At 35.3% G+C, this 19,141-nt stretch overlaps 1 long non-coding RNA gene across 1 annotated transcript; it reads left to right on the top strand.

Annotated features, from left to right (window-relative positions):
* The first annotated feature begins 228 nt into the window (after positions 1-228).
* Positions 229-18,716, top strand: LOC107976248 (uncharacterized). The gene is made up of 4 exons (XR_010159216.1): positions 229-752; positions 3,580-3,737; positions 12,511-12,677; positions 18,406-18,716. It is a non-coding gene; the product is annotated as an uncharacterized LOC107976248 (long non-coding RNA).
* The last annotated feature ends 425 nt before the right edge of the window (positions 18,717-19,141 follow it).

Raw genomic sequence — 19,141 nt, 5'->3', positions numbered from 1 at the left:
TTTGAAGGACCTGGAGCAACACTGTATTATTCTGAGATGTTTTTACCCTTACTTAATCACTGTTTGCTATTCTAGGCAAAACAAAAACAAAACACAGACACACACAAATTCCTATCCAGTAAGTAGTGTTTCAAGCAGCAGCTTGTTGAGACTATGATGCAGAGAGATTTGGATCTCATCCCGGTTCCACAACAGCATAGCTGCATGACGTTGAACAAATTACCTACCTTCTCTGATCATTAAGCTTCATCCCTACAATGGGAATACCCCTATGTCCCTACTGGCAAGACAGAACTGAGCTAGCAGACACAATGTGCCTATTAACAGTGTTTGGAACTTGATAAATATTAAGTTATGGTTTATATCAATCCTCTTCCTTTTTGCCTTCATATCACTAATATGAGTTTTCTATGTTATTTGAGAAAATGCAATTCTACTACAGAAAACAGGAAAACAAACCAGGATGAAATAAAATATTATGTATAGATGGTAAGTAAATAAACTGCCATGTGAATATGGAAAGGATTCATGAGACATATTATATAGAGAGTAATTTAGTTGCTTGTAAGATATGCTGAAGACAAAATAAGTGGAATATATAGTAATATCTGCCAAACTTTTTATTCCTAGATGAAAAGGAATAAAAAGACCAAAAGGCCAAATCACACAGCTGCCACCTCTGGGTCTCTAAATCAACCACCTTTGATAACAAACAGTAGGGTTCCTTCCTGGCTCCCTAAGCCTGTCTCCAGGTGAGTTGGCAACTCCAGCTGGGATTCAGTATAATTGCCCCTCCAGCTCTCTAATAGAGCAAGGGTGTCTTGGCCACAAGCATATTCCTTCTGTCGAGTCCTCATTCTCAGTTCTGGTTCCCTTGGACCATGTCCCTCGTGTATTAGAGGAGGAGGAGTGTGAGAACGTGGCCAGCTTCCTGCTCCAAGCCCCTAGAGTCACAAATCCAGCCTGTATAGGGGAAACAATAAGGCTTATGATATGAGATTTCTAGAATTCAAGCTAAGGAACATAAAACTATGGAATAATTACAAAATTGAAACTATATGCTGTTAAGAGACCTACTACCCAACAACAAAGTGAGTTTCAACATTGTACATTTAAATGTAGTGCCTGAGAAATAATAAAACCTTTTCTTTTATATCTAAGAAGCTGAGATTCCTCTAATCACCAGTTATACAGGTAGTAAAACTATAATTAACCAGATCATTAACAATGACTACAAATGTTCTTAGATATTTTCAAATTAAAGCAAAAAATAAAATCTATGCATTCTAAATACATTTAGATCAAATTATCTCATCTCTTGTTGAAAATATAATAACTATTTTCTTCAATATCGTTGATTGCTTTCAGTTAGGAGGAAAGAATAAGGGCTAAAACATTATCAATTGGTGGATTCTTCGTTTTGATTTCTCTTACTGTACGTATAACACCAGTTTTTATCTCCTTTTTAAAAAGTCACTTAAAATGTATTTATAAAAGTAATAACTAATACCATTGCCTGAAAGCAAGAGATCATTCTTCTTAGATGCCTCTATACAGGTCTTACCCTCAGAGCTGATTATTTTTGGGAAACTTACTCTCTGAGCATGCCAATAGCCCGGCAGTTCAGTTCTTTCTATATACCAATACCATCATCTCTATAGAAGATATGGGTCCTTATTGGTAGGGAAGATCTTCAGAAGATATAATGGGCACAACTGTTTTTGATCCCTTTTTTTTTAATAAACACAAAATACCTCAACATTTTATTGAAAAGTCTAAGATTTTAAGGAAAGTACTGATGTGTGAAACATTGCATGATATCATAAATGAAATATTTTGAAAATGTGTCCTGTGCTCACTTGCTATTTGGCAAAAGTAATTATAAGGCAACCATGGTATGGACAAGACTTTTTGGTGAATTTAGAAGTTTAATTCCATGCCTTATAGAGGCAGGCTGTAAAACAAACTGTTGTTTACCTCCTATTAATGGATAATATAAGTTTATTTAGGTAAAAAGGCATTTTCCTATATCTGTCCCAAATCTGTAAAGAACAAAAGTATATATATAATCTGGCCCAAATCTGTAAAGAACAAAAATGGGTCCGTGGTTCAATTGGGAATAAATGATAGCTTTATTAACACAGTAGATAATAATATCAACAAAAAATCATCAGCAGATAACACATTTGAAATGAAATACGGAAAGCTGCCTGTGGAGAATGGGAATAATACAAGAATGCATGTTCTTATTTCTTCTATTCATTGTCTCTGAGATCTTCACAAATGCAGTAAAACAAGAAAAAAATCAAATGTAATGACTGGAAAAGAAGTAAACTAACATTATTGGAGAGAGTTATCACTGTGTTGTATAGACTATAAAAAACATATATTCAGTCTTGTTTCTCTTGTTATGGTAATTGCAAAGCTTTGAAATATTATTATTCAATATTGATAGACATGATGGATCATACCTGAATATTGCAGACAGGAATCCAATGCCTAGAGGGATTAAGCAATACACATTTATAGAAGTCTTCACTAACAAGGCTTATTTCTGTCTTGGAGTACAAAATTTTGAAAACCTTGTGACAGCAAATGGTTTCATTTAATCTTTACCACATTTGTAGGAAGAAGATACCACTAGTAGTTACCTTTTTAAAGGAGTAGAAAATAAGGCACAGAGCAATGCAATGATTTGCAATAGTTAGGACTAACATAGTTGATTTGTTGAACAGCCTAAAGCCATTTCACTAATTCATAATGACAAATGCAATCATCACAAAGATCGAAATAATTGAGTCAGCATGAGCAGTACATTTTCTCTATACCAGAAGGTTATAGAAATCCCTTGGTGAAACAGATTCAGAACAAGGGACATTAAATTTATCAAGTGATAAACGGCATCTCATTAAACAGATTCCCTAGTTAACAATCAGAATGACATGACCAGCAGGACAGGCCATAGTCAAAGTGGATTATACCCTATGTGTGTCTCTATACAAGAGATAGTCTTGCTATTGGGGCTGTAAGTACCCCAAATCTTACTGCCAAAGTTTCTTCTCCCTTAGAAAAGGCTTAGATCTTTCCAGTGTTTGTCTCTGTTGCTCACGTAGATGTACTTCTGAAGATTCAGATACAGTATGTTTATCCAGTCTTAATCTTTAATCATGATCATTGCATCTTACTGGCAGAATTTGAAGTAAAATGACTTTGCATTTTAAAAGTGTAGAATGTCATTCTAATTGAAGTAAGACATATTTACTTGCATTTGCACTTTTGTTGTCATGTTTAAGCCTCTCCAGTGATGGTCATTTTAAATATAATAGCAGGCCAGTCTGGGAATCACCACACCCTACATCTGGATTATCCACTAGAGACTGGCAGAGCCTGAATAGAATTGGATGTATTGTTTTTCACGAAGGAAAAACTATTACAACACTTAGAACATGATACTTGGGACCTGGCTATAGCACATATTCGATTAATTAATGACTTAACCCATTGGAGTTGGTTACAACTGAAGAAATGAATTCCTGATTAAGACTTATTCTGAAATCCTCATTCTCCCTTTCTGACCAGAATGCTGAAAGTCACCTGTTCTCCAAAGGTTGTGCCACCAAATCAAGGAAAAGCAATAGAAGGCAGCCCCAAAATGAAGAACCAGGTATCCTTACAGGAATGTAGTGAACCCCAAAGGGCTATGTGAAAATGCATTTGCTGCAAGCGGGAACATCAGGGTGAGACTTTTTCTTTTATTTTAAGTATAATATATAGCAAAACTCCAGCTTCTGGGCTAAGATAAAAGGAAAGGATTAGAGTACGTGGAATGTCAGATTTGCAGACATGACAAAATCTCAGTTGCAAATATTTGAGGGGAATCTTCCAAGACTAAAAGCAAAAAACCTTTCAGCTTATTGGTTATCAAAACTAGAACTCCAAATAGAACTGGAACCTAGTCAGTGAGTTGATGATGTGTCCTGGAAAATGTATCCAGATATAACTGCAAACTGAGCAGGGTTTAGTTTACATGCTTGGGGGATTGGATTCCACCCATTTTTAAAAAGTTTTCTAGAAATGTCATCATTTATTTGTATAACCACTGAGTTCACTTTTATGACAAAACTCAAATATCAGCCACAGCTGCTTGAATCCAGTAAACAAGTATTGTGAAGAGAAAATAAAACTCAGGACCCCAATTCACTTTACCAAAAGAAAAAATGAAGCTGAAAGCTGAGTCATGAAAGAATCTGCCTTTTCTTTTGTTCCTTAAGCAGATAGCTACAGATAAAATATTAAATATCTCCACTCTGTGTTCACTTCTGTCTTATGTAAAGTGTAGATTTACTGAGCGGGAGAGGAATGCATAAATGACTATTCCTTTACCTGCTCATTTTCTCTTGCAACTTGTGTGTAACCCTATCCACCCCCAGCTTTCCTCTCTAGCCTGTTTTTTCCCTTCAAATATTGAACCTCTGAAAATTATCTTTGGAGAAAGGCACAGATGACAGACTGTTTCTGTGAATCTGTGTTTTTTAATTCCAGGAATGTCCTTAACCTTGACAAAATAAACTTCTAAATTGACTGAGGCCTGCCTCAGATAGTTTTTGGTTTACAGACATAATTCAAACCAAACATCTTGTGCAAAAAAAAAAAAAAAAAAAAAAAAAAAAGAATCTAAAATATATCATTGAACAAAACAACATTGTAATTAGAATATCTGAAAAATATTTGTCATCTCAGTGAATACATTTTTTTGTGAAAATGTGAAAATATTGAGGAATTAACTCATGATTTTTTAAAAGACATTCTTGCATGTAGATTTAACTATAGAATAATAAAATTTTCTAAGAAAAAGCAAAACAGTATTAAATAAACAAATTAAAAAGATAGAACTCTATGTGGCTAGTGTGTTTAAACAGAGAATACATTATAGATTTAAATTTAAATTATAAACAGATATTTTTCTTTTTTCTGTGTAGCAGTCCTTTATATAGGTTTTTCTGAAATTGAAGCTTTAGCTATGTAAAAAATAAATACCCAGAAAAAGATCTATGGTTAAAGGCTAGAGCATTCAAGATTCAATGAACTATTAAAAGAGATTGCTTAGATTTATAAAAATATTGCAAAGTAAAATTGACAGAATTATATAATATTTTAGAAAATATATTTTATTTGTAGTTACCTAGTTAAGGTACTGGTTAGCCAACTATTACAATGCCATTTATAAAGCATTCATTCTTTTCCCCAGTGATTTTATGTGTCTTGTATCATATACCAAATTCTTCCTCAAATAGTTTCTAAATTTCTGTTTTAAACCATTGTATTTCTTGTCTATTTCTGAGCAAATAATATCAAGTAAGTAAAGTCTTTTCTCATTATTTTTTAAGAGTATTTTTGAATAGTTTATAGTTACGCTAGATAACTGTATGATAATGTCGTAAAGGCTTAATGAAAACAAAACACACAAAACATCTCATTTCTAATCTGATTTAAAAAACATTACATGTATTGGCATCTTGGGAATATTTAATCTCATTTAAGCACATGGGATACATCTCTAATAATGCAATCTCTACTCGAAGAGTTTTATCTTTCCATATTTTTTCCAAAATATTTCTTGCAAGTTTAGCATTAATTTTTAAATTGTTTAATTATCTTACTATCATGAATAGAATCATTAGGCTTAGCGTTTCTAACTCATCACTTTGGCTTATGTATTTGGCTGTATTTTTTTTAAAAAAATGAGAAGAACAATAGCACAGAGCTGGTTTTCGTAGAACTGGAGAGAGACGTTGTGATGATTTAAATATATTCATCTTAAAAATTAATAGTTAAAGTATGGATATTTATTTGCCCATGGTTACATACATACCTCAAATCAGAAGATCATCATCATTTGCCCCTACAATTTTTGTAAAATAAATAAAATATAACTTCAGAATTATGTGTGAATGCATGAATGAATTGTTAATACCTAACTACTTCCTAATTTTAAAAATGCTTTAATCATGTGCGTTTCCATTCAAGTGTATTCAATAAATTTTAAGCAATCCTTGGTAATCAAGAAAATCTTAGGATATTTATTTCTAGTTTTGTTAGTCTGAGGCTTTTATAAAATGTGAAGATTTGTTACTATATCAATTTTGGTAAAAGAGAGATGCATGACCAGAGGGTGGAGAACTGAAAAGCCAAAAAGGCAACAAATTCCTTTGGCTTGATGAGAGGCCACCACTTCCTCAGCACAAACGATGAGCTGCTGGCAAGTGTCATCATGAAACATGCCAATGCCTCCCGGGGCCTGAAACTACAGACATCTTCATCTGGCTTTCGGTGGAATTTTGAATAGACCATTGCAGGACAATTTGTTACAGTCCTTGTGTTTCCTTTTTATTGTTAATACAGTTGTTACATTTACAGAGAAAAAGAGCTTTTATATAACATAAAGCACTTTTTTGTGTGTTACTTTCAACTAATGTTCTGTTTGTTTTGAAGGCAATTCATCTTAAATTGATATAGAGAGCCTAGAGTACAATTAAAAGTATAATTTTGTCCAATTGCCAATTAATCAGGAGTTAAAAGCCCTTGAGCAGCGAATGGGGCAGACCCTGCAGTCAGAGGAAAACAGGGACCTTCTGTGTCATATAAATGAAGACCTTTCCCACTGAAGGGAAAAACTCATAAAAAATGAATAGGCATTATTGTCACATTATCCACATCATTTAATTTTGTCTTCTCTCTTATAAAATTTGCCACAGAACAAATGGATGACATTGGATGTATGTGTACTACTACTGGTGACTGAACTATCAGCATGATTTAGGGATTCCTCTATAGCTGGGCATGTCTTTTCCTTTGATGCTTTGAAAATTAAGGCAGAGTCGATCACCTCTCCTCAGTCATAATCATTTGCATTTTAGTCTTCTCTCATTGTGGGGCCTTAAATTTAGCAAGGATGTTATTTCCCAGTTCAAGGAGAAACAGTCCCTGTCAGAATGCAATTGTACATTTGCATAGAAATAAGTTGATTTTAACAACTGTTCACAAGCACAACGAAAACTTTGGGCAAAGTGAGATGTCATCTTTTACTATGGTATGAATGTGACCACAATCTTATTATAGTTGCAAATGTAATTTATATTCTTCCTTAAACAGTTAAGTCTCTTGTCTGTCATTACACTCTGTTATATAATCAAGAATAGTCTTATCTTTCCAGTGTCGTATAGGCTACTGTGGCTTCCCTTATCTTTTCAGCACTTGAAGAATATTGGTGAGTTTAATAATTTTTGAAAAAAAGTCCTAAACGATGGCATAAACATAGAAGGACTGATATACATACCATTGTCCTTCATTTTCAGATAGCATCCTACAGATAGTGTTGCTATCAGTATGTGCAGGGAGAATTTAAAAGGCCCACAAAGATGACAGGCAGTTGTGTCCAGTTGCATACAAATGACAACTGATTTTACTTTGTCTCTAAACTCATAATGACAGTCACCCTTCTCTTCCTCTCCAAGATTTACCTACAGTGAACCATGGAGTTCTCTAGTGGTTATGGGCCATGTTGTTCTTCCTGCTACTGTTTGGCCCCAGCTTCTTTGCATCCATTAAATTTGGGTTCTTATGAAAGCTGACAATGTGTCTTGCCTTGTAGCATTCTGGGGCTTCTTTTGGCTACCCTGTCTAAAGTAATTTTATTTTACCTGCAGTATGGCAGCTGTTTATGTATTCTTTACTCACCCATCCTGCACACATTAGCACACATTGTGTACTCAAGGGAATAAAAAGGTGACTCACTGCTAATAGAATTCTGGGAATTCATTTGTAGAGAGTCTACCTGAAGCTTAAAACTTATTAGAACTGTGGCCAGGCATGGTGGCTCATGCCTGTAATCCCAGTGCTTTGGGAAGCCAAGGCATCAGGATTGCTTGAAACCAGGAGTTTGAGACCAACTTGGGCAACACAGCTAGATCCTATTTCTACAAAAGAATAAAAAATTAGCTGGTCTTGGTGATACATGCTTGTACTCCCAGCTACTTGGGAGGCTGAGTCAGGAGCATTGCTTTAGCCCAGGAGGTCAAAGCTGCAAAGATCACGCCACTGCACTCCGGGCTGAGTGACAGAGTGAGACCAGGCCTCGAAAAAAAAAAAAAAAAAAAAAAAAAAAAAATATATATATATATATATATATATATAGCCTTACTTAGGGCTTAAAAAACACTTCTGTGTTATCCTGATTTTTGCCATCATCATCCTCATTATCATCAACATCACAGACACCAATGGAGCAATTGCTTTTTAGGGGGAAGGCACTGAACTAAGGCATTACCAGAATCAGCTCATACCATAATCTTCCTTATGAAAAAATATAAAAAGTGAGAGAGGTATGATGAGGAAATTCATAATTAGAACACATAAGTATCTTTCTTGGAGTTATAAAAATGGATAAGCATGTGAGTCAAAACTATGGAAGACTGGTAAGTGACCTTTTAGAGTTGTTAGAAATACAAATAAAAAATTACTAATGGAACCAAATATTTCACTTCACTACATCACAATTTTCTTTTTTTAAGGTGCATATAATGGTAATATTTTCTTCATGGGTTTGTAAAAGACAAAAGAATTCATATATTTAATATGTTTATAATATTTCCTGGTACATAGTAAATAATAAACATTTAGTAATTGTTGGGTATTTTGCTCATTTAGTTGAAAGGTCAGAGCTACAATGATAGAGTTATCTTTGAGATATCTAAAAAACACTAATCATAATTTGCTCTAAGTAATATTTTTTAAGTGGTATTAATTACTAATTACTTTTCACTAATTTGTTAGTTTGGTAGATACTTTTGAGCGCCTATGATAAAGACTTAAAGCTTAAGTACAGATTTTTTTCTAAAAAATGTATTTGCTCTATATTTCCCCGTATGATGTGGCTTATTTTCACTGTAATTAACCCCATTGTATCTAGAGAATTGTGTGTAATTTTGATAATGCCTCGTTAAGTAAATGTTACACTGGTCATATCAGCAACAATTGTCACCTTACAAGAAAGGTTAAAAGACTGTTGAAAACTTTGCATAATTATCAGTCATCAGCAGGGCTTAAATTATTTAGGATCTAAAATATCTTTATTTTAGAAAAGTGCATGACTGAAATAATCTGAGTCTCTACCATTCTGATTTATTTTGTTGGAAACAAAGAATGAACCACATGTGAGTGAATTTGAATGGAGAATAACTTTAAGTTGTATTAGAATGTAGAGGAGCTTCACGTTTCCTTATAAATCCCAGTTCTGCTGACAGCATCAAACACTTTGGTAAATAATATTGAACCAAATGTCTGTTTATGTGGAATAAAAAAGTAGAATACCACAAAGAGAGATCATAAGAATAGAGAACATTTTTAATGAGTAAGTGTAGTGCTCTCTAATGGACAAAAAAATCATTCCAACAATTTGACTGTGATAGATGCCTTTTCTTTAGAGTACCAGCAATGAAATGCTAGACAGTAATTCCTCCAGAATTATTTCTATTAAAAATAATATAGTAATATTAATTAAAACATTCACAGTGATCTTCCTTGCTAACCACTGTTTATTTTTAAAAACTACTTACATATTAATAATCTTCATACTGTGGGCAAGTAATTTTCTGAGAAAAATACTGCCATCCTTAAATTGATGAATAATTTTTCCATTGCCTTTTTGTGTTTAACTCAGTAGGTTCATATTTTAGATTCCCAAATGAAATTAGTCTAAACAATATCAAGAGAAATTTCAATGGTTTTGAACCATCATTTTCTGTTTAAATATTGCCTCTTTCTTCTGAAACTCCAATATGATGGATATTAGACATTTTAAGTAATCATGACCTGGTTTCCTCTTTTTTCTCACTCTGCCCCCATACTGCATTCTGCTTAATTTCTTCAGATACAACTTTACGTTCAATAATTCTCTCTTCAGTTTCATCTTCTGTTTAATCTTCCCACTGAGGCTTTTTAAAAATTCTTAAACAATTATACTTTTCATTTTTGGAAGTTCTATTTTTTTGTTGTTGTTGTTTGTTTTTGAGTTGGAGACTCACTCTGTCACCCAGGCTGGAGTGCAATGGCGCGATCTCAGTTCGCTGCAGCCTCCAGCTCCCGGGTTCAAGCAATTCTCCTCCCTCAGCCTTCCAAGTAGCTGGGACTGCAGGCACACGCCACCACGCCCGGCTAACTTTTTGTATTTTTAATAGAGACGGAGGTTTACCGTGTTGCCCAGGCTGATCTCAAACTCCTGAGCTCAGGCAATCCACCTACCTTGGCCTCCCAAAGTGCTACCGCACCCGGCCTGGAAGTTCTATTTTATATATGTATACATATATATTCATATACACACATATATGTGGGTGTGTATATATATGTATGTATACATATACTAACATATGTGTGTATATATATGTATGTATACATATACTAACATATATGTGTATATATGTATGTATGTATACATATACACATATATGTATACATATGTGTGTGTATATATATTTATATATTTTTTAGTTATATATTTTATATATATCTATGTATCTATATCTATATCTATATCTATATGTATATCTATATCTATATCTGCCTGGTCTGTTCTTTCTTGATAATTTCTAAATGCTACCTCACATTTCTTTAATCATGTTATGCATAATTATTCTATATTGCAATTCTCCAGTGTCTAGCTAACAGTTTGATCCCCAAAATTTCTTTGTGGGCCTGCTCAGCTGTTTATTGTTTGTGCTAATGTTCAGTCTTGTGACTTGCCTGCCATGTTTTTGGTGATACTTGTGAACTCATATCTGCTGATTCTCCATCTATGTGCTCTTGAGTTGCTATATTGGGCATGTTGTTTCCAGAAAAGTTGCATGTCCACTCTTGCTAGAGGTTGGGGTACTTCAAGTCAGCATGTTTGAAGGAAGAAAACGGCAGCTCTTTATCCTTCTTCAAGTCATAGCATGATGTAAACTCTCAAGTTTAGTTCCCATACCTTGCTCCACTGGCCCAAGGTTCAGTTTTGAATTGGAACATCATAAGAAGCATTTGCTGTCAGGCAAACTTTATTCTCCACCTTCCTTGTTTCTCACCACCACCAAATCCAGGTTTGGCTTATAGTTTGTTTCCTATTTTATGTATCTTTTGGAGGAGGCAGGCCAAGCTCATTGGAGATGTTTCTAATACCTATCTGTGTTTAAGCATGAGGACAAATGAAGAGTATTCTGTTTCCATTCGTTAGGCAGCAAAATCCATTTATAATACCACACCTATTGGCTTAAATGCAGAAGACCGAGACCCCTGTGGACCATTGAGCCCTAGATGAATGACTGCACTGAAAAAGACTAATTTCTTTATGCATTTCCTTGCCTGGTCATCTTTTTCTATGCTCTATCCATCCATGTTCCTGTGGCTAATATTGTGGAAAACTTAACAGTACACTGTGGACTAACAGAAATGGGTTCTGCAATGATCACTATAAAGCAACATTTCTATATTGGCCACTTTCCACTGGCCCACCTTCCATTAGAATTAGGTTTCCAAAAGTGTCTAAGCTAACTGTGCTGACAACTGTCATAATACCACAGTGTCAGTTTATAGTTCACATAAACCCCATTGTCTACTCAGGAAATTACAAGTTGCCTGTTTCTTCTTGAAGCAGAGAAATACTTGAACTTTTGTTTAGATTATGCTCTGCTTCAATCAAGATAGATGAAATAGCATATATAAGGCAAGAATGAAGGAAGGTGTCTAGATTTCTAATGTACCTATTTGGGAAAATTAAACTTAAATTTAATGAGAATGTCATATTGATTTCATGTACAATAATATACATACTAATTTTAGTTTTTTCTATTTTTCTGAGTTTTTTTTTTTTTGCAGTTCCATGTTGGGGAAAAAAACAAAAAAAAAAATGAAAAGGAAGACCCATTGAAAATTATCTAAGAGAAAGTCAATTATTTACAAGCTTCTCTAGAGATTTTTGGAATCCTCTTTCCTCTTTAATTTTCCAAACTTCTGAAGATATTAGTTTTGCAACATACATTGTGTCTTGGTAAAATAAACAGCTTAATAAAAATACATGATATATTTCTCTAAGGGATGGAAGTAAATAGCATATAAGTTGAATCTATCTGATGGTAAAATAAATATGTAATGCCTCTTAGAATATTAAGGAAATTAAAAAATATATTGTTTGTAGTCATCCATCACATAGTATTGAGTTAGTGAAAAAATGGAAGACCACCTCTGAATAAGTTTATGCTCTTTTAAAACAACATCCATGATACAGAATGGTCATACAATATCTTGTCTCAAATAGTCTTCCAGTGTCAAAACTCAGAGACAGGTTTTCAGGTGTATATTTATATTCCCGTTGGACATTTGTCATAATGTCTTTGACTCAACACACAGAATTTCTTGTTACTCTCTATAAGACTAAAAGGCACAACTGAGAAAATAATATAGCTTAATTTTTTTCCCTAGGGAATTTGGTGCCTCCAACCAAGTTAACATATCTTTCAATCACCTGTGATATTGCAGAATAATGGCAACTACCATGGAAAGATGAAATACATATGGTGCTGTAAAAACCAGGAGAGCCCAAGGGCATTTTGCTCTTGCCATTCCTGAGGAGTTCATTGCCTACAGATGTAAGTGTACGTTTTATCATATAGATGGAATTTCACGCAATTGAAATGTGTGATATATAACCTGCAGAGGGTTTATACAAAGAAAATCATGAAAGATGCTTGAGAAACCGGAAAATTGATACATCAGGTAAGAAATAAAATGGCAAAGGAAACTAAGAAATGTAGGCCAGAATTGTTGATTGGAAGCATGGAGAATATAGTGTCACAGAAGCCAAGGAAAGTGTTAGAAGTGGTAAACTGTGTGAAATATTCTAAAACTATCAATAGAATAAGGCTGGAAACTCTAGAATGGGGATTGTCTGTATGTAGCTCATTGGTGACCTTAACCAGCAACCTTTATATGTGAGTGGTGTAAACAGAAGTCAGACTGACTGCAGAGTAAAATGGAGGTGGGCAAATAGATAGCGTGCCTATGGATGCAACAATTTACATTGGCATTTTCAAGTGTTCTTCTTTGATTCTGTTTTGTTTGTCCTGATAGCATTTATCACCACAATCAAAGAGGAGCAATCAAAAATGCCAATGGAGACTGGGGAAATGCCTCACTGAGAAAGTGGCTTTTGAGTAAAGACCTGAAGGAAACAAGAGCACTGTCTTGTGGGTATTGGTGAAGAGCATCTTAGATGGAGGAAAGTTTATGTACAAAGACCCTGAAGAGGGAATGTGTCTGATTTTTCTACCAACAGATAGGAAGCTACTGTGGCTGGATAGAAGGAAAAGTAAAATCAGATCAGATAGACAATGAGGTGCAGAACACGCACATTCTAGTGGGCTGTGGTAGAGAATTTACCTTTTACTCTGAGACAGGAAGACACTAGAGGATTTTGAGTAGAGGAGTGACATGCAAAGACTTACCTTTTAACACAGTTAGTGTGACTGAGGTGTTATGAATACTCTTGAGAGACAAGAGCGGAAGTCGGGAGCTTATTTTAAAAAATGAAGAGAGGGAACACTGGGCTGGGATCAGAGTGGTGCCTGTTGGGTTAGTGAGGGGTGTTAGAATTGTGAATTTAAGATAGAGCTTACAGGACTTGCTGATGGAATAAGTGGGGCTTTTGAAGGGAAAGAGGGAGCCAAAGGTGGCTACAAAGTTCTTAGCGTCAGAAATAGAAAGAATTGAATTGCCATTATTAAGAGATGGACAGTAGAGAGTAGAGCAGTTTCTGGAAAGGAATGGGAATATCTGTTAAATCGAAGATGCTGTTAGACATCCATGTAGATATATCAACTATTGTAGATGATTATTGGATATATGGTCCTGAAGTTCAGGAGGACATGTGGACTTGAGATACAAATGTAGGAATGCTCAGGTTCTAGATGATATTTAAAGTAATGAGATTAAATGGAATACCTAGGGAGTAAGTGTGGATAGAAAAGGAAAGAGGTCAGTAGTTTAGATCAGAGTTATACTGAATGTAAAGGCTGACACATGATTAGTAAAATAGCAAAGGTGTCTCAATATGAATAACCAGAAAGGTAGGAGGAAAACCAGGTGATATGGTGTCTTGTGAAGGAATTGTCTCAAAAAGGGTAAAAATCAGCTCTGTCAAATGCTACTACATTAAATAAGATAGCAACTGCAAAATGAGAGAGGCTGTAGTGGCACGGACTTGAGAAGAGCAGCTCCCAAGAAAATGCAAATTGAAGCCAAATGGTGTTTTTAACAAAGAACTTCTTTTGATTTTTGATTTTTAAAATCTGTCACCATCAAGCATTCCAAACATGTAAAAAACAACATATAAAACTGTGCACTGTTGATAGGAATAAAAATAAAAAACTCCTAAGAAAACTATTCTGGATTATTTTACAAATATGAAGATGGGCATATACTATCACTCTGCAAGCCATATTTAGTTATATACTGTAAGGAAATGTTTGCACTTCAAATACAGGAATGTTTGTAGTTGCCTCTGTGAATAATAGTTCCAAACTGGAAATAATCCAAATGCTCATTAAGAGTAGAATGGATAAATTAATTGGTGGCAAATTTCTACAATGAAATAACAATCAGCACACAATGAATGAAGTACAGTTATAAGAAGCAATATAGACGATTCTTAGGAATGTAATATTGAGGAAGAAAAGCAAATCTCATAGAAGTCTTACAATAGTTCCTATTTAGATGTGATTAATAAACTTCACAAACTAAACAACAGAAACATTCAGGTTACAAATATATGTTGCAGAATTATAAATTAAAGCAACAAAATTGTAAACATCAAATTCATGATAGGGGTCCCTTCAAGGGAACAGAAAATTTATTGGTTTTAGGGAAGCACAATAGGAGACTTCCTAAATAGTGAGCATATACATATTTATTACTATCATACCTCACATTCTCTTTATATGTTACAAATATCAGTGTGTATCTACTCAATATTTAATAAAAAATAAGTCTTTAGCAATCTATTAAATTATATTAATAGATTGCTATTATATTAATTTATATTATGGTGTAGATCAATTCCACATGTTATATAATCTCATAGTTTCCTGTAGCTCTTTTTTGTCACATTTATAAGGTTTTAATTTTACATTTATCTATGCAAATCTTTTATTACTATCTGCTACCATTTTAGGGAATACACTTCATAGAGTTTGAAATACATTTCATAAAGTATGAAATACACTTCACAGCGTATGAAATAATTCAAAGCTATGCTTCTTGTCCACCTCCTTTTATAACATTTTAGTATACTTTTAATAAATATCATTTTATGTATGTATAAGTAAACGAATGAATGAAAGAAAATACTAGCTCGTAGAATGCACTCATCTTAAAATTCCTCGTTTTTCACTCTAGTATTTTAGAGCTTACAAATTAAATTGGTTGCCACATTTGAATATGATCTTCATTTTCCCATCACTTCATTGTAGTTTTAAGTTTGTGTAGAGGTTTTTATAGACCCTGCTGAGCAGAGCAATATAATATCCACCCACTCACTCACTAATGTAGCCATTCTTTGGCAAGTAAACATGATGCGGTGGTTCAGATTAGTGGTGCCTGTGATTCAGCAGAAGACCATGTAGACAATGGCCCTAATTTAGTGGATATTTTAATCCAAACAAGTAAATGAATGAGAAAAGTTCATTTAATGTTAAGTATGACCAAAAAAAAGTAAACAAAGCAATGGGATAGAAAGAGCCTGAGAACTGAGGGGGCAGGAAGGCTTCTGGGTGGTCAGAGAGTCCTCATATTTGAGAGGGTCTTAAATAAGAAAAAGAAAGGGGCCATGCAAAGTCCTGGAAGAACTGTAATTCACACAGAAATAATACAAAGAACTGTGGCAAATATCAGCTTGACTAATTCAAGGAACAGAAAAAGGCCACAATAGCTAGAACAGTCTTAGCGACAACAGTCAAGGTAAGGAAAGCACAAACAAAATGGATCACGTAGGTTTTATAGACGTGCTTGAATATTGGATATAAATTCCAATTACAATAAGATGCCACTGAGGAATTTTAAGTAGGAAAATGATATGTGCAGAAGGAACTATATGGGCACAAGAGGGGAAAGGAGAACTATAGTTACATTTTTGTAAATGCATATCAGTTAGAATGGCAAGTACTGTTTTGTTAGGATTTACCATGACTTATCATGTTGTCCCAGAAAAAATATTTCCTATGTCGGATAGTACATTTTCTTGTCTTTCTAATATCTGTTCACATATTGGCAAAACTTTCTAAAATATTTTCCTTTCATTTTATTTTGCAAAAGATAGAGAATAATTTTCTTTAGAATGATTTAGGCATCACTCCACCTGGATCTAACAGGGTACTTTTGTGCTAGACTTCTATCTCAATTCGACTCCAGTGTTAAGATTGTATGAATTATGTTATTTCACATTAGCTTGAGACTTATGAGACAATTCTAAACCTGCTTCAAGAAATTATCCAAATGCATGATAAATCATCTTTTTTATTGTCCCCACAGTTGCTGCTGGACTGTTTAGCTAGGAAAGAAGTATCAGACCCTTTTATTAGCTTGGACAAAAGTGGAAAAGCAATAAAATGCCAAGAAAAGTGCCACAGAGGGGCAATAAAGTTGTGATAAAAATGAGTTGGATTTTGTTATTCGTATCTGCTGTTTGGCATCCAGTGCTTAGAAAACAGCCAAGGGTCTTATATTATAGACAATAAATTATTCAAAACCAGTGGGTTGTAACACTTAAGCACTGAAGTCCTAAGTATTCTTTCTTCCCTCTCTCTCTCTTTGCTACTTTCTTTCTATACTCGAAACCTAGGGCTTAAACTATGTAAAATGGAATCTGAAAAGGAAAAGCAAATAAAATAGGAAGCAACTTACTTCCACCAGAGGAGCAAAAGGCAACAAAACTGCTGTCATTAAAATCTAGAGTATTTACAAATCTCTGAAATCCAATCCAACTGAAATGCTCTAGGAACCAAACCACACATGTGTTCTTGGCAATTTTGGATATTTTGCTGTTTACATATCTACTGCAATCACAGTAAAATTACTTGCTTTTGAGTTTCTAATATTTTAATTTTACTGTTGTAAAGAGTCTAAAATAGAAAACTTATTGGTATCAGGTCTAAAACCCAAATTATATGGAAATTAACTGTGACCATAATTGTAAACCAAAGGAACCAAATGTAAATATCGCACTCAGCTGTACATCCTACAAATAACTCTTGGGTTTTACCTGGACATAATTGTTCCACTCCCACTTCAACCCATTGGCATCATTATTTTTTCTCTTAGGAAGGCACCTTTTTGTTTTGTTTTTTTTTTTGAGACGGAGCCTCGCTCTGTCGCCCAGCCTGGAGTGCAGTGGCGCGATCTCGGCTCGCTGCAAGTTCCGCCTCCCGGGTTCACACCATTCTGCTGCCTCAGCCTCCCGAGTAGCTGGGACTACAGGCGCCCGCCACCACGCCTGGCTAATTTTTTGTATTTTTTGTAGAGACGGGGTTTCACCGTGTTAGCCAGGATGATCTCGATCTCCTGACCTCGTGATCCGCCCACCTCGGCATCCCAGAGTGCCGGGATTACAGGCGTGAGCCACCGCGCCTGGCCGGGAAGGCACCTTTTAGGGACTCTGATGTAGGTGCTGTGATGGTTTCACCATTCGGAAAATGATTGATTCTAGACAATTATTTTTGGAGAAGTCCACCTGAGGTGGAAATTATCTTTCTAAAACAATTTCTCAGTTAAATTATTACTATTATTTTACAAGTTTTAATAATATCTAGTTGCCCACGTGGTATTATCTTAATGTTATATGTTATAAAAATGTCATTTCACACACCAGTGATTCTTTTAACTTCCACACTAGCCCCGCAATCAACCCTAAGTTTAATCACATGCATTTTGCATACTTCAGAGTTTTGCTCATTTTATTTCTCTTCTAAAGCTTTTTAAGACAACATTAAGTGACCTCTTTTCTTTGAAGACTTCCATGACTTCAGACCCCAGGGAAAAATGAACTTCTCTCCCATCATTTCCCATAGCACCAATATTAGGGGAGGTGGCACTAGTGTCCATAGTCATACGCACCAAGCACAGTATCTGGGCTAGTGGTATGATAGGGTTTGGTTCTGTGTCCCCACCCAAATCTCATCCTGTAGCTGCCATAATTCCTACATGTTGTAGGAGGGACCGGGTGGGAGATGACTGAATCATGGGGGCGGATCTTTCCCCTGCTGTTCTTGTGACAGTGAATGGGTCTCATGAGATCTGATGGTTTGAAAAATGGTAATTTCTCTGCAGAAGCCCTCTCTTTGCCTGCTGCCATCCACGTAAGATGTGACTTGCTCCTCTTTGCCTTCTGCCATGATTGTGAGGCCTCACCAGCCATGTGGAACAGTAAGTCCAATAAATCTCTTTCTTTTGTAAATTGCCCAGTCTCGGGTATGTCTTTATCAGCAGCATGAAAACAGACTAATACATGGTATCAGCCTTGTGATAGCAATCCTCAGCCCCACACTGTGTGAAGCAGATATTGTTTCTACCACCATACAGTGAAAGAAATGGACACCCAGAAAGGCAATGTGCGTTCCAAAAGTTAAAAGCTCTATTAAGCGGGGCAGCTGTGATTCACCATCACTTTTGACATATTCTGCACCCTGTGCAGCTTTTTTATGCAGTTTCATCTGATTACGTTTTATTAAGATCATTTTTCTGCAGTCGCCTTAGTAGGCTCATTGAATGTTTATGAGTGCAAAGAAAGATATTCATATATTTACACTTGAAATATTTAAAGTTCTAAATTATGTCTCATGCCCAGAGTAGGTTCAGCCCGAGGCTCTGCAGACAGCTCCACCAGCATCACCCTCATCCTGCTCAGGCTAAAGCTAAAAGTGCAACTTCTACCACCTCTCATCTCCCTCCAGCCCTGCAGTCTGTGAGCCTCAAGGGTACCCATTGTTGGCTGGGGCAGAGTAGAATAAAGGTGGCCTGGGCCTAGGGTGAGAACTGCCTGAACCAGGAGGTGGGGCTGAGAGCC

Source organism: Pan troglodytes, chromosome 7 (assembly GCF_028858775.2).
Source record: "Pan troglodytes isolate AG18354 chromosome 7, NHGRI_mPanTro3-v2.0_pri, whole genome shotgun sequence".
NCBI classification, from domain to species: Eukaryota; Metazoa; Chordata; class Mammalia; order Primates; family Hominidae; genus Pan; species Pan troglodytes.
Note: the sequence above shows the minus strand (reverse complement) of the source record. Positions and strands in the feature narration are given on the sequence as shown.